The sequence below is a fragment of the Camelus dromedarius genome, chromosome 34, assembly GCF_036321535.1.
Source record: "Camelus dromedarius isolate mCamDro1 chromosome 34, mCamDro1.pat, whole genome shotgun sequence".
NCBI lineage: Eukaryota > Metazoa > Chordata > Mammalia > Artiodactyla > Camelidae > Camelus > Camelus dromedarius.
In genome coordinates, this window is record NC_087469.1 from 11,900,623 (window position 1) to 11,926,324 (window position 25,702).

Below are 25,702 nucleotides of genomic sequence, written 5' to 3' on the forward strand. Positions count from 1 at the left end.
AGGTAAGACTTTTAAGATCTAAAAGATGTCAGGTTTCATATTAGGATGTTGGTTAGTGTTTGATACTGCCTCAAGGTCATGACATTTCTCTCTTCGACAGCATTTGGTTAAGGAGAGTAGTGGGTGCAGACAGGATCTAGTCATTGGCAGATAATACAGTGAAAATCACAGAAAAGTTTTTCTACATATCCTCCATATTTGTTTTACAAACACGTAGCAACTATACATTTTCTAGAGGATAAAAATAATTTACCATGGCCAAGTAATCTTCTCACCCTTCCTTGCCCCCCCCCCCCCCACAGTCTATGTCTATGAGGCAGACTCAGTGGACCATGGGTCTTCCATCTCCCACCATTATCTAGGGCACCCTCATTTCCCATTTGTCCAGGGTCTCTGGGAAACATGGGCCAAGAAGATCCTTTATCATTCAATGACCTCACACAGGTTTCATGGAAAATCTGGTTGCAGTGCAGCCCCATGTGCTCACACAGAGCAAAGACCACGAGGAGGTACTACAAAATTATAAGACTTGTATGTGCCTAAGGGTGAAGCATTGTATACTACATGCAGTTACAAGTTAAAGTTTGGTACCCCTCCTTGGGTAAAGTTTTGTTTTTGTTTTTTGTTTTGCTATTTTCTTCATTTCTATTCATGGTTCTTGTTCTTGAAAAGCTTAAACTGACCTACCCCTCTTTCTCCCTCATCCCTCCTCTTACATTACTTTATCAATCTACTTAATCCTCCAAACAGCAAAGAAAAGGAAGAACTATTACCTTCTATTTAAAGATCGCACAGCTAGTGAGGGTCAGAGGCAGGGTTCAAAGAGAAATCTTTCCACGCCAAAGCCAAATCAAGCCCCATAAAACAGGTACAACCAGGGCAGGTACAGGCCTCATCTCTGTCTCTACATGATCTGGTATAAAGCCCCAAGTTGGGCAGAGCCTCAGAGGTCGTCTAGCACCGTGTTCCTATAACCTGGAAGGAGTGAATCCCAGAGACGTCCTTCTTGCTTACCCAGCACAGCTCTTCTGGCCTCGAACTTAGGACGTCCTGCATGCTAGGCCTGCACTCTACCCTTAACCTATAGACTCCCTCTACCTACTTTGGCTTCTCCCAAACTCACCTTTATCTCTCCAACTCAGGAAATACGTGCCTTTCCTGGTTCCTCACCATCTCTCTTACAGGGATCATCTTGTTTCTCACTTCATAGCAGCACTATTTACAATAGCCAAGACATGGAAGCAGCCTGAAAGTCCATCAACAGATGACTGGATAAAGAAGTTGTAATATGTTTATACAATGGACTATTAAACTCAGCCATAAAAAGTAATAAAATAATGTCATTTGCAGCAACATGACTAGCCCTGGAGAATGTCATTCTAAGTGACGCAAGCCAGAAAGAAAAAACACACACACAATAACACTCATATGTGGCATCTAAAAAAAAAGACAAATGAACTTATTTACAAAACAAAAACATACTCACAGACTTAGAAATCCAATTTATGGTTACCAGGGGGGAAATGAGTGGGAAGTTATAAACTGGAAGTTCGAGATTTGCAGATACTGACTGGTATGCCAGGGGCTGGCGGGCAGAGAGGAATGGGAGTTATTGTTTAGTGGCCATAGAGTTTCATTTTTGCAAGAGTTCTGGAGATGGATGGTGGTTGCACAACACTATGAATGTACTTAATACTGCTGAAATGTTCAAGGAAAATGGTCAAGATGTGTATTTTACACACATAAAAACGGGGGGGGGGGGTGATGGCAAGACCCACAAACACTTGGAGACTACTAACAATGCGCTACTAAACAATCAATGGATCATAGAAGACATCAAAGAGAAAATAAAAAAATTTCTACAGACAAATGACAATGAAAATACAATGATCCAAAACCTATGGGGTGCAGCAAAAGCAGTTCTAAGAGGGAAGTTTATAGTGATATAAGCTTACCTCAGGAAATGAGAAAACCTAACCTTACACCAAAAGAAACTAAAAAAAGAACAAACAAGACCCAAAGTTAGAAATATCAGAGCAGAAATAAATGGAAAAGAAACAACATAAAAAGGGAAAGACTGATGAAACTAAAAGCTGGTTCTTTGAAAACATAAATAAAACTGGTAAACCTTTAGCCAGACTTACCAAGAAGAAAAGGGACAGGGCCCAAGCCAATAAAATTAGAAATGAAAAAGAAGTTATAACTGACACCACAGAAATACAAATGATCGTAAGACTCTATTACAAGCAACTCTATGCCAATAAAATGGACAACCCAGAAGAAATAAACAAATTCTTAGAAAGGTGCAATCTCCCCAGACTGAACCAGGGGGAAAACAAAGAAAACAGGAACAGACCAGTTACCAATACTGAAACTGAATCAGTAATTTAAAACTCCCAGCAAGCAAAAGTCCAGGGCCACGTGGCTTCACAGGCAAATTCTACCATTTAAAGAAGAGTTAACAGCTATCCTTCTGAAACTATTCCAAAAAGTTGCAGAGGAAGGAACACTTCTAAACTCATTCTATGAGGCCACATCACCCTGATACCAAAATCTGACAACAGCATCCCCCTAAAAACAAAATTATTGGCCAATATTACTGATGAACATAGATGCAAAAATCCTCAACAAAATACCAGCAAACCAAACCCAACAACACATTAAAAGGATCATACACCATGATCGAGTGGGATTTACCCCAGGGATGCTGGGGTTTTCCACTCTCTGCAAATCAATCATGATGCACATTAACAAACTGTTGAATAAAAACCATATGATCATCTCAATAGATACAGAAAAAGTTTTTGTTAAAATTCAACATCCGTTTATGATAAATATTCTCCAGAAAGTGGGCAAAGAAGGAACCTACCTCAACATAATAAAGGCCATATATAACAAGCCCACAGCTAACATCATACTCAATGGTGAAAAGCTGAAGGCATTCTCTCTAATATCAGGAACAGGACAAGGACACCCACTCTGACCACTTTTATTCAACATAGTTTTGGGAATCCTAGCCACAGCAGTCAGAGAAGAAAAAGAAGTATAAGGAATTCAAATTTGAAAGGACAAAGTAAAACTGTCATGATACTATCCATAGAAAACTACTAGAGCTCATCAATGAATTTGATAAAGTTGTAGGATACCAAATTGATATACATGCATTTCTATACACTAACAACACACTACCAGAAAGAGAAATTAAAGAAACAATCCCATTTACCACTGCATCAAAAAGAATGAAATAACTGGGAATAAACCTACCTAAGGAGGCAGAAGACTTGTACTCTGAAAACTATAATACATTGATGAAAGAAATTGAAGATGACACAAACAGACGGAAAGATATATTGTGTTCTTGAACTGGAAGAATCAATATTGTTAACATGACCATACTGCCCAAGGCAATCTACAGATTTAATGCAATCCTTGTCAAAATACCAATGGCATCTTTCACAGAACTAGAACAAAAATACAAACATTTGTATGGAAACACAAAAGACCCTAAATAGCCAAAATAATCTTGAGAAAGAAGAACAGAGCTGGAGGAATCACATTCCCTGACTTCAGACTATACTACTAAGCTGTAATAATCAAAACAGTGTAGTAGTGGCACAAAAAAAAAAACAGACAAAAAAAACAATGGAGCAGGATACAGAGCCTAGAAATAAACCCATGCACTGTGGTCAATTAATCTACAACAAAGGAGGCAGGAGGACTGTACAGTGGAGAAAAGACATTCTCTTCAATAAATGGTGCTGGGAACACTGGACACCTACATGTAAAACATTGAAATTAGAACATTCTCTAACACATTATACAAATATAAACTCAAAATGTATTAAATGCCTAAATGTAAGACTGGATACTCTAAAACTCCTAGAGGAAAACATAGGCAGAACATTCTTTGACATCAACTGCAGCAGTTTTTTGGATCCATCTCCTAGCGTAATGGAAATAAAAGCAAAAATAAACAAATGGGACCTAATTAAACTTAAAAGCTTTTGCACAGCAAAGGAAATCATAAACAAAATGGAAAGACAACCTACAGAATGGGAGAAAATATTTGCAAATGATGTGACCAACAAGGGATTAATTTCCAGAATATACAAACAGCTCTTACAGCTCAATATCAAAAAAACAAACAACTCAATCAAAAAATGGGAAGAAGACCTAGATAGACATTTCTCCAACGAAGACATACAGATGGCCAATAGGCACACGAAAAGATGCTCAACATCGCTAATTATTAGAGAAATGCAAATCAAAACTATAATGAGATATCACCTCACACCAGTCAGAATGGTCATTATCAAAAAGTCTACAAATAATAAATGAGGGTGTGGAGAAGAGGGAACCATCCTACACTGCAAACTGGTGCAGCCACCACGGAGAACAGTTTGGAGGTTCCTTAAAAAAACTGAAAATAGTTACTATATGATACAGCAAGCCCACTCCTGGGTATATATCTGGAAAAGACAAAAAACACTAATTTGAAAAGATATATGCACCCCAATGTTCATAGTAGTACTATTTACAATAGCCATGACATGGAAACAACCTAAATTCCTGTCGACAGATGAATAAAGATGTGGTATGTATATAAAATGAAATATTACTCAGCCATAAAAATGAAATAGTGCCATTTACAGCAACATGGATTGACCTAGAGATTACTAAGTGAAGTAAGTCAGAGAACGACAAATACCATATGATATCACTTATATGTGGAATCTAACATAATGATACAAATCAACTGATGAACAAAACAAAAACAGATTCACAGACACAGAAAACAAATTTAGGATTACCAAAAGGGAAGGGGGAGAAAGAAATTAGTAGTTTGGGATTAACACATACACACTACTATATATAAAACAGATAAACAAGGACCTACTGTATGGCACAGGGAACTATATTCAATATTTTATAATAACCTACAATGGAAAAGCATCTGAATACACACACACACACCCCTGAATCACTTTGCTGTATACTAGGCTACAGACCAGCAGGGCTAGGCCAGTGCAGACCTGACAGTAACCATCAGCATGAACCGGCTCCCTGGCACTGGTCTCAAACCCTCTGGAAGCCCACGCCTTTTTTTCACAGAGCTGAGAAGTGAACGAATAAATGGCTGAATTAATCGTGTCCTAACCCAGAAAATATGCCCTTGCTTATGACAACTCCATTAAAGGATTCTATGGCTTTTCTATTACCAAAACATTCTCTGGCATGCCTTTCTACTTCCTGTGATCACAATGGGAAGAGGGGACAATTGAATCACAAAATCCTATAGGAATTCAAAGAAGGGGAAAAGAGCATTATGTTGAGATTTTGAAAATAGATGGGACTTGAAGGAAATGTTGATTACAGTTGGCAGAAAGATTAAGGAAATTATTCTGGGCAAGAAGAATGATAAGATACAGACATGGAGGTAAGAAAGAACATGTTAGCCTGAAGCACAGGAAATCAGTTTGACTAAAGCACTTGGTGGTGGTGGAAACCGTGAGAGAAAATGTTGATAGGGGTCATTCCTCAAGGATGGAGGATCATCAATGTTAGATTCAGGATATATCCTTTACTTCTGTTACCTTTAGTACCTCACCCAGAACCTGACACAGAACAGGCATTTAGTAAATGTTTATTGAGTGAGTGAGTGAATAAATTAGTGGATGAATGAATGAGTACATGAATGAAGGAATACATTTCATGAGAAAGAAAGTGTTCAAGTTGAAGCCAATGAGCCTGGAAGGATGGTGATGCTATGAACATAAATGGGGAGTTTAGGCATAGTAAGTTAGAGACAATGGTAGAATCTTCAAGTGGAAATTTCCCATAGGAAGCTATTAGGAATTAAGAAGAATGTGGAGATTTGTGAATCATTATTACAGTGGTAATTGCAACCACAAGTCTGGATATACTCTTGAGGGCACTTAGTGTAAAAGCTGAAAAGCAGAAGGCAAGGCCTAAGAAGTGGAGTTTACACCTTAGGCAGTGGTAGAAGAAGAAAACAGAAGAGAAACCATGGAGTTGGGGAAACTAGGAAAGTAGTGTTAAAGAATTTAAGATAGAGAAGCTTTTTTTTTTTTTTTTTTTTTTTTTAAGAAGTGCAGAGGATGACTGTGAGACAATGCAGCAAAGCTCAGAGACTGAGTAGGTTGAAGGATGGGGTCTTGTTCCTTAGACAACCAAGGACAGAACAGATGGAAAGTAGGATTGGTGTTGGGATAAGGCTGGTGAGTGTTCTGCTGGCAAACCTCCAGGATACAGAAAGAGGATGGGACACTGGAAGCTGGGCTGAGGAGGTTTCTCTGAGTATTGGAAGGCATCTGCAAAGCTAGAGTTTGAAGCAAAATAGACAGTCTTTCAGGCCCAGAGATAGAAGTGTTATTCTCAATTAGAGAAGCTGACCAGGAGCAAAGGATTGAAGAAATGCAGTAGTAACTCATCCTTGTATCCTTGGGATACAGATTATGAAGTAGGTCTAAGAATCTCATATTTAGCAGCTCTTTCAGGCTGAATCTCCCTTGGCTCTAACTTAAGTAGCCAAGCCAATTGACAGAGAACTCAAGATACTAACTAGGAAATCACATTACATACATACATAACTAGCAAGATGGCAGAATAGAAGGACATGGAGATCACCTCCTCCCACAAACACATCAAAAATACGTCTACAGGGTAATTCTCTTTCTTTTTCTGGCTTACTTCACTTAGAATGACATTCTCCAGGGCCATCCATGTTACTGCAAATGGCATTATTTTTTCATTTTTTACAGCTGAGTAGTATTCCATTGTATAACTATACCACAGCTTCTTTATCCAGTCATCTGTCGATGGACATTTAGGTTGTTTCCATGTGTTGGCTCTTGTAAATAGTGGTGCTATGAACATTGAGATGCAGGTGTCTTTTTGAGTTGAGGTTCCCTCTGGATATATGCCCAGGAGTGGGACTGCTGGGTCATATGGTAAGTCTATTTTTAGTCTTTTGAGGAATCTCCATACTGTTTTCCATAATGGCTGCACCAAACTACATTCCTACCAACAGTGAAGTAGGGCTCCCTTTTCTCCACACCCTCTCCAGCATTTATCATTTGTGGACTTTTGAATGATGGCCATTCTGACTGGTGTGAGGTGATACCTCATTGTAGTTTTGATTTGCATTTCTCTGATAATTAGTGATACTGAGCATTTTTCATGGTGCCTATTGATCACTCGGATGTCTTCATTGCAGAATTGCTTGTTTAGGTCTTCTGCCCATATTTGGATGGGTTGGGGTTTTTGTTGTTGTTGTTATTAAGTTGTATGAGCTGTTTATATATTCTGGAAATAAAGCCCTTGTCAGCCTCATCTATTGCAAATATTTTCTCCCATTCCATAGGTTGTCATTTTGTTTTACTTATGGTTTCCTTTGCTGTGCAAAAACTTGTAAGTTTAATTAGGTCCCGTTTGTTTATTTTTGCTTTTAGTTCTATTGCTTGGGTAGACTGCTCTAGGAGAACATTGCTGAGATGTATGTGAGAATATTTTTCCTCTGTTTTCTTCTAGGAGATTTATTGTGCCTTGTCTTATATTTAAATCTTTAAGTCATTTTGAGTATTTTTGTGTGTGGTGTGAGGGAGTATTATAACTTCATTGATTTACATGCAGCTGTCCAGTTTTCCCAACACCATTTGCTGAAGAGACTGTCTTTATTCCATTTTAGGTTCTTGCCTACTTTGTCAAAGATTAATTGATCAAAAGTTTGTGGGTTCATTTCTAGGCTCTCTATTCTGTTCCATTGATCCACATGTTTGTGGAATCAAAAAAAAAAAAAAGACAAGTGAACTTATATATAAAAGAGAAACAGACTCACAGACGTAGAATACAGACTTCTGGTTGCTGAGGGGAGGCGGGTAGGAAGGGATAAACTGGGAGTTCAAGATTTGCAGATACTGACTGGTATACATAAAACAGATAAACAAGTTTATACTGTATAGCACAGGGAACTATATTCAGTATCTTGTAGTAGCTTATGGTGAAGAAGAATATGAAAATGAATCTATGTATATTCATGTATGACTGAAGCATTGTGCTGTACACCAGAAACTGACACAGCATTGTAAACTGACTACACCTCAATAAAAAAAGAAAAATAGTGCCCTTAAAAAAATGTCATGCATATGTATGTATAACTGAATAACTATGCTATACACTAGAAATTAACACAATATTGTAAATCAACAATACTTTAATTTAAAAGACATAAAAAAATACATCTACATGTGGAACAATTCTCACAGCATACATACTGAATGCTGGCAGAAGATCTTACAACCAAAGCTGCAAAAAAAGATCACCATGTAACCAGGTAGGATGAAAGAAAAAAAAACAAAAAAACAGTAATCAGGGTGGGACCTGCACTCCTGGGAGGGAGCTGTGACAGAGCAAAGTTCCCCCGACCCTGGGAGCCCCATTCACCAGCTAGGAGATGAGGTGGGACAGATAGGGAGCTTCAGAGGCTCACAGAGGAGAGCAGCAGCCAGCGTGCAGCAGGAAGGACAGAAAGAGAACAGCACAGACAGCCTTGGCCACCTCGCTGCACTCTGTAGCCCAAGACGTGTGTCTGCTGGTGCGCACAGGGGCAGTGTGCTGAAACAGGCTTCAGCAAACAGACCAGGGAAGAGCACGGCCTGAAGGAACAGGAGTTTGGTCTGGGCCACTACTGGGAGTGTGTGGAGGACACAGCCCGGGTCTGCCATAGAAGCCCCATTGTTAACACACGTGTGAAGGGAGGGGCAGGGCCCCCCCACGGCCGCCGCATTCTCAGCATGCTCACAGTGGGCGTGGCTTTGCCTCGATAAGCTCTGGGAGCAGGCAGGCACCAGCATGTTGCCCACATGTGGAAGCAAGGCTGTGGTCTGGGCTGATTCCCTAGCTCTCATGGTGGGTCCAGGTGTGCAACTATGCACGTCTTGGTGCCTGACTTTGGTGTATCTGTGCTGGGGACTTTGTGAGCACAGTGCCTGAGGGACATCCAGGCCAACGGCCTGCATTCCCACAGCTGAGGTAGGGTTGAGGGCAGTGCCAACAACAGTGCACTTTGTGAGTGTACGTAATGGCTGATAGGTGATGCCACGGCACTCGCTTCCCGGTGGACCGCTCCTGTGGAGGAATACTCTGTGGCTCCTCTCCCTGCAGAAGCACTTGTGTCCCACCCACCTCACACCACATTTCAGAACCAGATCTGGGGAATTCTATTCCAACAACTGGGGAACAGACCCTGCCCTCTATAGGGCTGTGACAACCATAAGAGCAAACATGCTGAACATTCAGTGCAGGATTTGGTCACCACAATACCAACCACACCCGCTACCACGGTATAGTGACCAGCACACACTGAGGAAAGATGTGGCAGGAATCCATATGGAAAACAGCCCTCCCACCAAAAATAAGACACGTGCAGGCTACACAGGGATGCTTCCACATAAAAACAGCCCTTCAAGAAGACAGTAGATAACTATTTCTCCTAAATTCACAGTCAGAGAAATACTAGCAAAATGAAGAAGCAGAGGAACCACTCACAATTAAAATAAGAGAAATCCCCTGAAAGAACGAGTCAGACCTCTCCAGTCTATCAGATCCCAAGTTCAAAAAGGAGATAATAAAAAAAAAAACTGAAGGAATTGAGAAAGGCTATTGATAGATATGCAAATCACTGTAACAAAGAACTAGAAACTATAAAGAGGAGTCAACTAAAATTAAAAAACTCATCTGCCAACATGAAAGCATTACAGTAAATAGCAAACTAAATAATGCAGAAGAATGAACAGTGATTCGGAAGATAGAATGATGGAAATTACCCAATCAGAACAGTAGACAGAAAGACAAATGAAAAAAAAAAATGAAAACAACATACAAGACCTATGGGATAATATAAAGTAAGCCATCTCCTAGAGCAATGGAAACAAAAGCAAAAATACAGAAATGGGACCTAATCAAATTTATAAACTTTTGCACAAAGGAAACCACTGACCAAAGGAAAAGACAGCCAACTGAATGGGAGAAAACAGTTGCAAATGATATGACCTATAAGGCATTACTATCTAGCATATGTAAACAGCTCATACAACTCAATTGCAAAAAAAAAAAAAAAAAAAAAGAGAGAGAGAAAGAAAAAAAGAAAGAAACCATACAACCCAATCAAAAAATAGACAGAAGACCTAAATAGACATTTCTTCAAAGACATACATATATGGGCAATAGGCACCTGAAGATATGCTCAACATTGCTAATTATTAGAGAAATGCAAATCAAAACTACAATGAAGTATCACCTCACACCAGTCAGAATGGCCACCATTTATAAAGTCTACAAATAATAAGTTCTGGACAGGGTGTGGAGAAAAGGGAACCCTCCTACACTGCTGGTAAGAATGTAAATGGTACAGCCACTATGGAGAATAGCATGGAGGTTCTTTAAAAATCTAAAAATAGAGTTACCATATGATCCAGCAATCCCACTCTTGGGCATATATCTGCAGAAAAGTCTAAATCAAAAAGATACATGCACCCCAATGATCATAGCAGCACTATTTATAATAGCCAAGACATGGAAGCAACCTATATGTCCATCGACAGATGACTGGATAAAGTAGCTGTGGTATATTTCTGCAATGGAATACTACTTAGCCATGAAAAAGAATGATATAATGCCATTTGCAGCAACATAGAGGAACCTAGAGATTATCATACTAAGTGAAATAAGTCAGACAAAGATAAATATCCTATGATATCACTTATATGTGGAATCTAAAAAATGACACAAATGAACTTACAAAATGGAAGCAGATTCACAGACCTAGAAAACAAAAGATGGTTACCACAGGGGAAAGGGATGGGGAGGGATAAATTAGGAATTTGGGATTAACAGATATAAAGTACTATATATATTTCCCTGTGCTATACAGTACAATCTTGTTTATCTATTCTACATATATACAAGAACTTACGGTAGCTCACAGAGAAAAAAATGTGATAATGAATATATATATGTTCATGTATAACTGAAAAATTGTGCTCTAAACTGGAATTTCACGTAACATTGTAAAATGATTATAACTCAATAAAAAAGTGTTAAAAAAATTAAGTACCTTAGATAAACAACAAGCTCTTACTGTATAGCAGAGTGACCTGTGTTCAATATCTTGTAATAAATTATAATGGAAAAGAAAAAAAATACAAAGGAAGTCAGGACCTCTATTTGATAGATCAATAACTTTAAAAACCCTATAGGACTTCTGAAACCTTTTGGTCATCTACTGTTTTCTTCCTGTATGGTGGGCATCCGGAGCAAGAGGAGGAAAGAGGGGAGCCCTGGTTTCCAGCCCCGGCTCCACTGCCAGCCTGAGAAGGGAAAGAGCCTGAGGATGGAGCTATGTTTTAAAAAGGGAGAAATGAGAGGACTGAGAGACTGATGCCTGCAAGAAGGAAGGAGAGGGTAAGCAGTGAGGAGGGACACAGGAAGGAAGGAAGGAGAGGAGCCAGTTCAGGACCAGAAAAGCCGTCTACCGGCTTAGCCATCTGCCCTTGCATACGAGAGCAGTGGGTAACCTCCGGGCTTCGCAGTTCTACAGACCCAGAGTCAAGTTCTGCCTTTACTGCTCCCCAACTGTGTCCCTTTGGACAACTTCCTTAATCCTCGGTTTCTCACTTATGAAGTAGCCTAGCTACAGTAAGAGCAAGGACAAAAATAATAGAATATGCCTCCTAGATTTCTTGTGAGAAATAAAATAACATGCCTGCTACAGGACTTGACATTCAATAAATGGTAGTTTGTAGAAAAGTAGTTCTTAACATGGATATATGAACTCTTTGGACCCCAATGGTCTTATTGGATAAATGGTAACTCTAGATTTGTTTGCCTGAGTCCTAGCCATCCAGGCTGCTGAACAGTCCCTGGGCACTGGAATATTCTCCATGCCAGGTCGTGAAAAGGGTACGTCGGTTGTCTTCCAAGATGATGGGGTGCCACTTAAAGCCAAGAAACTCAAATGAGACCCAAAGGAGAGAAATCTGCTAATGAGCCCATCAAGATAAAGAGGTGAGAATGTCGGCTTCTGACCATCTGTCTTGTTCTGGCAGCTCGGGCTGTCCAGACCCCCATCCCCTGCACCTCATCGAAACTTGCCAATGCCACTGATTTGTATTAATCTGATTGAGCATTCATTACCCCAAGTACCAACTTGTCACTATTTGCTTAGCTTGCATGAAATCAGAGCTACACAAAAATCAATGTGTGAAATCTTTGTATCAACATTTAAGAAATAAAAAGGGTTATGCTGACAGATGCACGTTTCCAGACAGATTAAAACTGACAAATTGGCATGATCCACTATGAGGGCAATGATGAGGTGCAGTGAAATGTCAAAGGTTTTGAAAATGGCATGCTGAGGGAAGGAATGCATTGCTGTCAGGGGGGAAAAATGGGAACAGAGAGGGTTGTTTAAGGGCTTTTGGGTTTGCACAAATACTGGTTACTTTTTCTGAGGAACTGACTTGTTTTCAGCGCGGCTGCTTTGGTGTTATTGTCCACTAGGAACCAATAAGAAAAACAGGGGGTTAATGACTTAAGCCAGGTCACCACATGCAGTGGCAGTGCCAGGACAGAATGGAGGAATCTGGATGCCCACTTCTGCCAATCACTGAACCCTCTGATGCTCAGAGGGAGACAGTCTCACATCTTGCCTTCTATACATCTTCTCCTTCTGAGAAATAATTGAAGGAACTCTTCCCATTTAAACAATCATCAGCCCCCAACAGAATTCTAGAGCAGGCTGATCAGGGCAGGCATGCTTTGCACAACAAATGCTATCTTCCACACTTCAGCTTACAAGACACTCATGCATTGGGTAAAATGTATTAGCTTTGATTGAAAGAACACCTTTAATAAAGATAATGGCCAACTTAATAAAGAAGAAAAAGTCACTCCTCTTTATGACATACACTGCATCTGTGGATGCACATACAAGCCATCACAGTACTCCAGAAGTGTGACAACATTTTCTTTTCATTTCGATTCCCTGTGCCTCGTAGCATACTTATGGACCATCTGCTTTCAACACCATTGGATCGTGAATGCTTCAGGAATGCAAATTCTTTTGCTAAAAAAATAGTAGCCAAGAAAGGTAAATAGATATGCTGCTGAGAAAGAAAACTGAATCCACTCCAAACAAACTCAAAAATTAATAACACATGTGTGCAAAAGGCAGAGAAGTCACCTTTGGCAAACCTGTAGGATGATGGAGTGAAAAAGACTGAGCTCTGGAATCAGACTTGAATTGGAATCTCACCCCCACCACTCACTGATGTGAGGTGTTTTTGTTAAAAATCAGTTTGCTAACTTCTTCTGAACCTGTAAAATGAAAGTAAGACTGTAGGAGTTTTAAGAGGATTAGGTGAGAAAAGGAGTATGAAAGTTCTAACATTTTGCCTAAAATATAGTACACTCTCAGTGCAGGTTTGTTTTCCATTGGGTCATTCATCATTATGATTATCTGCTTCTCTACCTCCACCTCTACCCATTAGAGTGGATACTATAGAAATGCTATGATTAATACTTTATTACCTGGTTCTACATAGATGCACATATTGCCCAGCCCTAAACTCTTCATTCCTCAGAGCAATGGAGACACAATCAAGTAAATAAAATTGACCTTTATTACCATGTGGCCAGGATTCATCACTATGCCTGTTGGTTGATATACCAGTGAATCCTTCTTTCACCGGCCCTCTTTGTTCTGGCTGTCTATGACTGCACACCAAATCACCCCAACACTTAGTACTTAAAACAGCAACGATCATTTATTTTGCCCTCAAATTTGCAAGTTTGGAAGGCTTGTCTTTGCTCCATGTAGCATCACCTGGCAGCTCGACTGGGGGCTGACAGATCTACTTCCAAGATGACTCACTCACATGGCTAGTTATGCTGGTGCTTGATGCTGGTAGGGAGCTGAGCTGGGCCCAACAGCTAGGGGCCTCAGTTTCTCTCCACATGGGCCTGTGTTGCCTGGTCTTTCAAAGACAAGCATCCAGCGAGAGGGAGAACCAGGTGGAAGCCATACCACTTTTAATGACCTAGTCTTGGAAGTCACATAGCATCACTTCTGTCACACCCTATTAGTTGAGGAAGTCACAAAGTCCTGCCCAGGTTCATGGGGAGTGGTCATAGACTCTACTTCCTGATGGGGAGTGACAAGTTTCTCGAAGAAAACATGGGATAGGAAATATTTTTACAGCTATTTTTGGAAAACAGAATCTGCCACATTTTTTCCAGGTCGTTTGGTTACCATCTTGGTCCAAACCTTTATTACTAACATTTTCTAATGCCATATAGAAAAATAAACTAAAAATAGATTAAAGACCTAAATGTAAGACCATATACCATGAAACTCCTAGAGGAAAACATAGGCAGAACACTCTTTGACATGAATTGCAGCAATATTTTTTTGGATGCATCTCCTAAAGGAAAGAAAATAAAAGCAAAAATAAACAAACGGGACCTAATTAAACTTAAAAGCTTTTGCACAGCCAAGGAAACCATCGGCAAAATGAAGACAGCCAACTGAATGGGAGAAAATAGTTGCAAATGATATGACCAATAAGGGATTAATATTCAACGTATATGAACAGCTCACACAGCTCAACAACAGAACAATCAAATGACCCAATTTTAAAATGGGCAGAAGAACTGAATAGACAATTTCCAAAGAGGAAATGCAGATGGCCAACAGGCACATGAAAAGAGGCTCAACGTCACTCATCACCAGGGAGATGCAAATCAAAACCACAACGAGACCACTCCTAGGTATATATCTGAAAAAAACCAAAACACTAATTTGGAAAGATACATGCACCCCCAATAGTCATAGCAACACTATTTACAACAGCCAATATATGGAAGCAACCTAACTGTCCATTAACAGATGAGTGGGTAAAGAAGATGTGGTGTATATATACAATGGATGGAATACTATTCAGCCATAAAAAATGAAATTTTGCCATTTGCAGCAACATGGGTGGAGTTGGAGGGCATTATGCTGAGTGAAATAAGTCAGACAAAGAAAGACCAATACTGTATGATAACTTTTATATGTGGAAGCTAAAAAAATACAACAAATTAGTGAATACAACAAAAAACCAGACTCACAGATACAGAGAACATACTGGCAACCAGTGGTGGGGGAGGGGCACTACAGGGGTAGGAGAGTGGGAGGTACAAACTACTGAGTGCAAGATGGGCTCAGGGATGTATTGTGCAACACGGGGAATGTAGCCAATATTTTGTAATAACTGTAAATAGAACGTAACCTTTAAAAAATTGTATAATAAAAAATTAAACACAACATTGTAAATCAACTGTACTTCAATTAAAATTTTTTTTAAATGTTTTAAACCTTATTACTAACTTGCCAGAACTAGGCATTTTCTCCTTTTTCTTTTATTTTGGTCTTTCCTACTCTCTTCTATATAGAATTATCCTCCTAAAAGAAAGAAGGAAAATTCTGCTCATCCCACCCTCACCCCATTCAGCCTTCTTTGACTGCCCGTGGCCTGCTCATCTCTTACACGAAACACACACTTCATGATCTGAATACAACTTTGCAGCCCTAGCTTAATCCAGCCCCACACATCCAGCCTAACATCTCAGTGAAATTAAGCAATAGTCCATCTTCTCGAGGCAAAACTGTGAAGTGGAAAGACCCTGGACTCGTAGCCTTTGGAATCAGTCAGATCTGGGTTCAAGTCCCAGCCATGCCACTAGGCTGTATCATTTGTAAAATGAGCTTAAAAATTCTTATCTTGCAGAACTGCTAAGATGATGAAATGAAACAACGTAAGGAAAGTGACAGGCACAGAGTTGCTTTTAAATGGGTGTGATTTCTTCCTGTCTCCACTTTCCTCTCAAGTATCTTATTTCAGCACCTGTCTGTGAGGAGTGTCCTTCAAAAGCAGGTTATGGACTTGGTTCCCAGATGGCGTTGCCAACAGTTCGAGCAGGAGCTACACGCAGGGCAGCCCTGTCTACAGAATTACCTGGTGTCGTTTCCCTAGCCACAGAAAGCCACTGTGTGAGTTGGTGGCACTGATGCCCAGGGTGGACTTCCCACAATCTTTCAGTCCAGGCACTTCAAAGGCTTGTCGTACGTGGACAGAAATACATCCTGATGTACGTGCCTTTGGAGACAGCTGTGGTGCTGCGGTTTGTACTCCACAAGTCCACCCCGGACTGGGCAGATGTCAAAAGCAGTGTTGCTACCCTTCCTAAAAGCATCCAGTAATTTCCCTCTCAGTCTCCTTATTCTTTGGGGCCTGTTTATATATTTCCAATCAATTAGGGCATTTTTTTGGGTTACTTCTAACATTTTGCCTAATCAGTTCGCTTATTAATCCCATTAAATGTCTACCTTTCAAATTAGATTTCCATTTAGCAGATGATTTACTCAACAGATCAATAGGAAAGTTCCAAGAATTGCAATCTCCCTATTTCCAATAATTTGTAGAGTCTCGGAGAGGTCATCTCTCTCATCTATATCAGAAGCAGCTGATCTATGGTGAGCAAGCCAAGTTATTAAGACTTAACCTTTTAAGAAGATACTCACACTAAGAATAGCTCAACGTTACGGCACACTCAATTTTTAATGGAGTTACACTGAAGCTATTCATCCCAGGATAGACTTTGCTTTAATGCTGGCATCTCCCCATGTCTCCATAAGCCATCCATCCACAGCTGCTCCTATGACATTCTGCTATTTTCCTGTGTGTTTACAAATGTGAACGTCCGTGGAGACAGACAGTGTGGGTATCCACGTGCAAAGACTGGCATAGCTGTGCCTATGGGAGGCTGAGGGCAAAGAAATAATGCCTTCTCTCATCTTGTTCACCCAGCCTCAATCCTGCTTTCCAAATTCCTCCTGCACTTTTATTTCCTCCAAGAAATCTTTCCTGATTTAACTCCATTCAGTTTCATTGCTCTATTCATGCCGTCATATGCATAGTTACTGGTTAACGTTTATTTAGCTCTTCCGATCTGTCAGACCCTGTGCTGAGTGCTTTATGTTAATCATCTCATTTACTCCTCAAAATAACCCCGTGAGCATGGTATTATTATTCTCTTTTCATACCTGATGAAACTGTGGCTCGGAGATGAGTGAACTTGTCCTGGGTGACAGTGCGTGTATTAGAGGTGGGTTGGGAAATCGGGGCTGTCTACCTCTATGGCCCCTTGGGACCACCCTGCGATGGGGGGGGGCCCTCACTGCTACCCACCACGCCACCCATTCCACGGTTCTTGTGACTGAAGCAAGACTCTCCATGTGTTCATGGCTTTTGATGCATCTCTAAGCCATTTCCTTGTGTATCTGCTTCTGTTCCTTAAACTAAGGATTGCAAAGAGAAGAGCTGTATGGTTTATCTTCTCCCCAGGAAGCAGCCCTGGTGTAGTGGAAAGCACCCCTGGTGTGATGCATTCGTGATCTGAGGTCCAACTCGTGGCTTCCCCCCTTCCCCTCTGTGTAAATGCTGGTTGAGCCAATCTTGTTGAAGCCATTTCCTTGTCTTTAAAATGATGGTTATTACACCTGCAGTGGAACTGATGTCTGCACAAATGTTGGGTAAAGCACCATAAAGATGCAGAACACTCTTTCATGTCATCTCTCAAAGCCCCTGCAGAGACTTCTGATTTCAGAGCGTGAGAAGTCACCGGTGACCATATCAGACTCCTGGGAGAGCAGTGCCCACCGTGTGCAAAGTAACTCCTCAGAGGAGCCTGGGGTTCGGACCAGGTGGTAGGGGCTGATCCGCACACGCCCAGAGCCGCTCCCTCCCCCGAACAATGGGAACGAGGAGCAGTGTGACTGGCAAGGGGCCACACAGCTGTTCTTTGAATCCTGGGAGGACAGCAGTGGTCTCCCATTGCGGGGAGAGGGGTTTAAGTTAAACCTGAGGAAGTATTTCCTGAGAACAGGCACTGGGAGAGTCTGGAATGCAAGGTTAAGGAAGGCTGGAATGTCCTTTGGAAATGCTGAAAAAAACGCAGAACAAAAAAACCGATCTATCTGAAGGTCGTGTTGCCTGGAGGCAGAAGAATGGATTAGTTCCTTTCAGACCAAGGAGCTAAAGAGGTCTGAGAAAGGAGCTCTGCTTCTTGTCTTGTCTCACCTTGCATCCTAGGAAACTTCTTTTCAGTGCCAGTAGGAAGTGATCCTGAGAATCATCGCAACACGTCTCCCCGTCCCCCAAATGTCTGGCCCAGCTGTCAACATTGTTTCATCCCGGGGGGCTGACTCCCCGTCCACGGAGTTCTTCGGAAAGCACAGCTCCCCTTCCAGGAGCCAGACTCAGACACCTAAGAAAGCTCTGAAGAAATATACCATGGAACATGCCACGCGACCTTCCCAGGTTTGTTTTTACAGGCAGCACTTAACTGGGGTCTACTTGGCAGCTATGACCATTAAGGTTTCCACCAGTCAGTCAGCAACCAAGAAACACAAAGCACTGGTTTGGTAAGAACGCACGAAAACCTCCCCCTTTATGCTCTCATTCCTGAGACTGTCATTGGGAAATGCTGCAAACAAAAGAGAAGTGAAGGTTTTGAAAGGTGCAACATGTGTGAGCTCTGGGCTCATAAAATCATTAGCCTTCAGAATCCTAGGAGTTGCCAACACACAGTGGTGACGAGTGTGGCATCTCTCCACACAATGTGGAGAGCCTGTCAAGGAAATACGTGGCCCCACAAAATCACTTGCAAGGCTGCCTCACTTTTTTCACTGTTTTTTTAACCATCTTAGTGTCTCTGAGACACAGTTGGCCCAGATGGGTGATGAGAGGGATGTGAGGGACAACAATTGAAAATACAATTTTCCATTTCCAAGGCTTGATTTTTTTTCTTCTCCAAGGTCAAACTAACTTCACTGTTGTTTTAGTCCATGGACCAGTTTCATTTGCTTGGTTCTCAAAAACAACATTAAATCAGGGATTCTTAACTTGGCATCTACAGATGGGTTTGGGGCGTCTTTGAACCTATTAAAATTATGCAGAATATCACGTCTATATGCTCTTTTCTGGAAAAGATGACCTAAAGTTTTCTTCATATTCTCTTGGGGGTATATGATTGTAAAATACAAACAGCCATCACATTTAAGGGAAACTCTTCAGTTACCCCTCTGCCAGCAGAGCTTCCCTGCCACATGCCACCAGGTCTCTTGTCAAGTGACTTGCAGAGGGAGGTCCTCCCTCTCAAAGCTGATGCTGCGTATCAAGCGAGCCAGGGTGGTCTGTCATCAGATGCAGCAGAGGTAAAGAGATGATCTAGGTCATCTCTAGGGTTTCCTTCAATTCCAAGCTTCTAGGACTCAGTGAACTGTGACCCAGAAATAAGAATTTGGGGCCACATAATAGGCATTTTATTCTTGCTTTTCTTTAAGGGAAAATGGTCACCCTCTTTGCCTGCCTGCTCCTCAGGGGACTGAATCTGACAAGCAGAATAGGAGATGGAGTGTGTTGGCTACAGGGAGAGGCTGGGAGGGTCTCTGGGCCAAGGGATGCAGAAAGTAGGTGGATAGGGGAGGTGCCCAAGGGGCAAAGCAGATGAAAACGTGGGTGCTGCTGGTGTGAGACCACTGTGCAGGAATATGCCCGTGGTCTGTGTTTGGAAAGGGTCGGAGTGAGGTTTTTGGCATCTCCAGAACCCCTCTTAGCATTGACAGTCCTGTTGTCTTTCCTTCTCTTTTCATTAAATAGAGCTAAGAATGGATTTGGCTACAGAGCTCCGCCTGCCACATCTGGTCCTGCTTGGCTTTAGTCGGAACAGACCTTCCAGCACAAAATAAACACCAATAAAAGTATCATGGTGTGGTTACTCCATGCGCATCCAAACCTTCCTCACTTTCTGGGCTCTGATGGTGGAGGGGGCAGGGCGCCCACGCAAGGGCTGAACCCGGGGCCGCAGCCCAGCAACCGCAGGCAGAGGAGATCAGTGGAAAGCTACAACGAACCCCTGTTGCTCAAAGAAACACAAAAGCCTCGCATGAGGAAGGCAGGCGGAGGAGTGACCTAATTGTTAATTAATTAATTTGTTCAAAAAATGGTACTGTTCTTGCCATGTGAACAGCTCTGTAGTGCCGCACGAGCTGCTGTGGGAGACTCGGTCCTCAAGGGACTTATCAGCCCCTTACATGAGCCATAGGCTTTGAAAGCTGAAGTGTAAGCCTGATTACCCAACGGGCACAGCCAGTAACAGAGACGGCAACGGGCCCTCTATGGGGGGGGGGGTCGAGAAAGGTTTATGGAGGCGGTATAAGAGGGTAAGGGACTTGAGAAGATGGAGAAGATTTGGGGAAGGTAGGTCAGAGGGGAAACCCCAGGTCAGGAGGGGCAAGATGATCACAGCTGTGGAGCATGAAAACGTCAGGTGCCACTGATCGGTAGTGAGTCAGCACGAAGCTCTTGCAAAAGACCTTGACTAAATTCTTGTCATGAAAAAGGGTTTAGATCTTATCTCGTAGGAAAGTTATATTCCCTCCCCACCGAATGCTGGTGGTCCAGGACTGCGGCAGAAGTGGCACTGTGTGATTGGCCTAAGTGACAGAAAGTAACACGGGTTCTTCCTGGTTCGCTATCTCTTGGGACACGTGCCTTTGGGAGCCTTGAGTGGCTGTGTAAGACGTATGGCTACTTTGAAGCTGCTGTGAAGGAGAGGCCATGAGGAAGGGCCACACAGAGATGGAGACTTGCCCAAAGGGCCCCTGCTGTTTGAGTTTTCCCAGCCTGGGCCCCAGCCATGTGCGCGACGAAGCCTTGGAGATGGTCCCGGTCCCAGCCCTGACTACCACTGACATTCACCCTCTGAGAGTAGCTGTGGAGAGAACCAGTGATGGGGACGTAGCCGAGCCCAGTTAAACTCCAGAACCGTGAGAGAGAACAGTAATAATAAATTGTTGTTTTAAGCCACTAAGTTGTAAGGTGGCTTGTTATGCAGCCACAGAGGAGGGTCAACCAGTAATGACAGCCAATTGTGATCCACCTCCTAACTGAAGCATCGGGAAGGTGGCGCCTGAGTCGGCCAGCCCCGCGTGGGAGGGGAGGTGGAAAGGTCGGGGAAGTGTTTCCAGGAGAGGTGAAGTACGAGCTGCGACTTCAAGGGTGAATAGGTGAGTGTCAACTACATCCTGGAAATGGAGGGGAAGAGACAGACAGGCAGGAGGGATAGGAATAAGAAAAGAAAGAATTGATAGCATTTGAGACTGCGTGGCTATGGGGCAGAAGCAAAGGAAGAGACAGGCTATAAATGGCTTTTGCCTCATTTAAATTAACTTCACCTGAATTGTAACAAAACGTACAGTGTTTAATAAAAGAGCCTTTACTGGTGGAAACAAGGCAAAGCCTGGAATCTAGAGGTGCGAAAGGGATATTCTCTAGTAACTGGCGCGTGACCTCATCTCTCTATGCGAGATTAAAGGATTCGCTGCAGTTATCACGAAGCCCAGCTTGACTGCATCCGTGATTCATGCTCTGAGCGCTGTCTTCGCGCCCGCCAGGGGCCGGGGCGGTGCCCTTCCCCCCGCACACACACCTGTACCCACACTGAGATAAAGGGGGCTCACTCCTCCCCAGTCCCTCGGCTTACTTACCTCCCAGCACCAGCCCTGCATGACGAGACATGCTGGGGGTGGGGAAGGAGGGTGGCTGTTAAGGGGATGGGACGAGAAATAAACATTTTCCTGGAAAAGCACTTCTTAGTATTCTTTTCCGATCAAGTGGGCGGAAGACAACTTAATTAAGAGACAGTGCTTAATGACAAGGAAGGAAAACGCTCCTTATCTGGTGGATTCCTTTGCTGATGGAATCTTCCAGCTCGCCCCGGCTAAGTCCATTGACTATGCCGGAAGGATGCATTGCCACGAAAGCTCTAGCATTAAACTGCAGGGCAGCAGCCCCCATGATTCAAGCACAGACTGTAGCCATCCTTTCTCTGTGGATGCACCCCAACATGGAAGCTCGTCTGCAAGTCTGCACCCAAGACTTTTCCAGAAGGTGGAGGTGTCTGGCATGGTTGCATTTCCTTGCCGCGCACAGCTCCTTCACCCCAGGCATGAGCCATATTTATTCCTGAAGCACAGCATCCTCTCTCATTGTCTTTCATGCTTGTCCTGAGTTTCTCTTTCCTCCCTTTCTCACCTAACAAATTCACCCTCATCCTTGGAGGCAGACTCCAAGGGCACTTTCTCTGTAAAAGAGGTAGCATTGACTGTTTCTACTCGATGCTGACTTGGCCCTTTGGCAGTAAGGTGTAGAAGCTATGAACATGGGTTTTGGGGTCAGACAGTCATTTAGTTTTCTAGGGTTGCCATAGTAAAGGATCGTGAGATGGGATGGCTTAAAACAATGGAAATTTATTGTCTCGCAGGTCTGGAGGCGTGAAGTCCAAAATCAAGGTGTCAGCAGGGCCACGTTCCCTCTGAAGGATCTGGAAGGGCACTCCTTCCTTGCCTCCTCTGGCTCTTGGTGTTTGTAATCCTTGGCATTTCTTGACTTGCAGGTGTGCCGCTGCAGTCTCTGCCTCCGTTGTCACGTGGCCATCTTCTCCCTGTGGTCTCTACACTGTCTTCTTTCTGTGCATGTCCATCTCTGCGTTCGAATTACCTCTTCTCATAAGGACACCAGTCCTGTTGGATTAAGGCCCCACCCTAACGACTTCATCTGAACGTGGCTACATCTCCAAAGACCCTATTTCCAAACAAGGTCATGTTCACAGGTACTGTGGGTCAGGACTTCAATATATCTTTTAGGGGGACACAGTTCATCCCACAACAACAGTTAACCTCTCTAAGCTTCAGTTTTCTTATCTTTACAGTGATGGATCCCCATAGTGTCAAAGTCAAGGAGATACTGTAGGGGATACATCTGAAGGCTTAGACACGAGGCTTCACAAATAGCCCTCAATACGTGGTCCTTATTACAGAAGACATCCACGTGGCGGGGAGCAGACCAGCCGTGCCTTCTCCACTCCTGTCCTTCAAAGCGCACCTTCGCCTTGAGATTTTTCACTAAACCCACTGAGACTGCTACAGAAATTCTTCTGAGGCTGGGGTGACAGGAGCAGATAATTAGTAAAAGATCAGGAAAGGGTAAGTGACTTCAGAAAAGAGAAGTTGAAACATGGTCTGACCTTTTCCATTATCTTGAACCAAGGCTGATCTAAGTTCAATTTTATGAATGGAGCTGACGGTTCTCTTTATACTCAGAATAGGTACCATTGGAAAGAGAAGCCACCGACAACTTTGTTTCCTTCTTGTGTGATTTGTTGGGGAGACTTACTGCTTTGGAGGCTGCCCGGGAAGCACCTTGACTCTCAGCCTGGAGACCCCCAGGATTCCAGCACCCGAAACCCTGAACAGAGGTCTGGTTGGCCAAGACCCCCCTTGTGTGCCTAGCACGTGGGCCCAGACTCAGTGACATGGCCCAGCTCACGGGAAGAAGTACTGAGGGTGAAAAGCAGCCCATGTGCCTGGCCTTCCCAGCCCTAAGGAAACATCCCAGAGCCCTGACAATTCCTCCACATCAGCACTCCAACGAAAGCCATCAGAAAAAATTTATTTCATCGGGGGAGCCCTTCTGGTCCCGGCTCAGCTGCCATTGCTACATGATCCTTCCTTGGCCTTTGAAATTAGTAATAGTCAAAGCAATAAAGACTAATTTTATGCTCTAGAACCTGACAGTGAAAAATATTTTAGGTGATGGTCTGTGACTGGTTGATTTAGGAAACCAACAAACCTGACAGCTGAGCAGGACGCGACACTCCAGGAGTGATGGGATGGTCATATGGTCTGTTTTGCACCATGCAAGGCAATCGAGATGCAATTCAGCAGATCTAATGTAGCTCTTGTTGGCTTTGGCTCTTTTTCTTTTAGAAAATAACTATGTCAAAGTATTTCCAGTATGTCCCCTTTTATAGGTTAAATTTTAAAAATAACATAGTTGATTTCACACAGTTGAGAACACGGGCTTTTGATTCTGAATGCCTGAGTTCAGACACACGCTCAGCTGTTTGCTAACTCCGTGACTTTGGGCGGGTCACTTACTATATCAATGCCTCGGTGTCTTCAGCTATAAAATGGCGATAATAATGACCTCATAAAGATCAGTTCAAGAAAGATACCTAGCACAGCACGTGGCCCAGAATAAATGCTCCAGCCTTAATTCTTTTATTCCCCCCTCCCTCCCTCCCTCTCTTCCTCCTCAGCACATTTATACAATGTATACAACACAGGGACTATGAAGATGAATCAGACACGATTTCTGTTGTTGAGGTGTTAATGGTATGATACGGGAAGACAAGATTTGAACAAGAACCATAGATAGATAGATCGATCGATCGATCCTGAGACAGAAGTATGTACAGTTCACTGTCGAGGTACAAAGGAGGGTTTCATGGCAACACAGACAGAGGTCACACAGCTTGTCGTTCTGATAGAAGGTATGGGGCAGAATTCCCCACCTGGCAATTACTTACTCTATGGGAATGAAAACCAGGCTGGGATGGCAACTCATAACTCACCCTCAACTGCCTCCTAGCTCCTTCCTCTCTTCGTAGCCAGGTTTCTAGCAATGGTCTAAATCCTGTCTTCCTACCTCCAGATTCCTCTTCACTCCCAAACCTACTGTATCAAGTTTCTATTTCCACTCCTCTCCCATAACTTCTCTTTGGGAAGACAACTTCAATGGCATCTTTTAAATTCTCTCACTCTGCTGTTTTTGACTGACTTTTTGATCTGTTTTTATTGAACTTTTCCTGTTTGACAACTGGGACACTCTTCTGTTCTTCCTCCTCTCTTTCTGACTTCTTCCTTCCACCTGTCCCTTAAGTGCTGCACTTCTCCATGGTTCCTCTTTTGGATGGTTTTTTCCCTTGTCCCATGCACACTCCCAGACTGATCTCAACTCTGACCTCAACTATCACATCTGTGCTGTGCCTTCAACTCAGTTGTCTCTGCTAGATGGCAGAGCCCTTCTTCCTTGGGTAATCTATAACCCCTTAGAGTCCACATATGTTCTAGATTTTAATTCATGACACTACCGTCCTCAGTCAACCAGGCTAGAGACCCGGGGTCTCTAGGTTTCCCATTCAAATCCCTTCAGTTCTATGAACAAAATGTCTCTCAAACTTCTCATCTCTTTTCCACACCCCTTAGACAATGTTTTCACTCTGACCTTCATCATCCTTATCCCACCTCACTACAGTAGATTCCTGAATGACCTTCATATCTCCAGTTTTTCCTCTTCGTGGGCTACTGACCTCATACTGTCAGTGATCTTAGATATATGTCTGATCAAGGCATATGCTTGCTTAAAGTAACTCTTTATTAGTTCAGGAAACTTTCCAAATTCCTTTCTTCAAAGTTCTTTACAATCTGACTCCTACCTGCCTTTCTAGCTTAGTTCCTCCAAGACTCTGAAATAAAACAGCCTGTGATGGAATGATTTTGTCCTTGCAAAATTCATGTTGAAATCTCAATCCCCAGAATGTAACTGTATTTGGAGATGGGGTCTTTAGGGCAATATATCTTTCAAAACTGAATGAATTGTATGGATAATTGCTAACTAGATATGAATTAACAGAGAGGCCACAAAAAGGTAAATATGGTAATTTAGTCTTAAAAATG

At 42.6% G+C, this 25,702-nt stretch overlaps 2 long non-coding RNA genes across 6 annotated transcripts in view; one reads left to right on the plus strand and one right to left on the minus strand.

Moving 5' to 3' along the window:
- LOC105097552 (uncharacterized) overlaps positions 1-22,998 on the plus strand; it is a 33,140-nt gene extending 10,142 nt beyond the window's left edge. For 2 of the 5 annotated variants that reach the window (XR_010378932.1, XR_004133873.2), the window contains one exon: positions 11,911-12,149. This is a non-coding gene — a long non-coding RNA (uncharacterized LOC105097552). Of the gene's footprint in view, positions 1-11,910; positions 12,150-22,578 lie in introns of those variants that run through there. The other 3 variants (XR_010378934.1, XR_837956.3, XR_010378933.1) reach the window with 3 other exon arrangements.
- LOC105097560 (uncharacterized) overlaps positions 1-25,702 on the minus strand; it is a 205,126-nt gene that overhangs the window by 58,948 nt on the left and 120,476 nt on the right. The window lies entirely within an intron of this gene.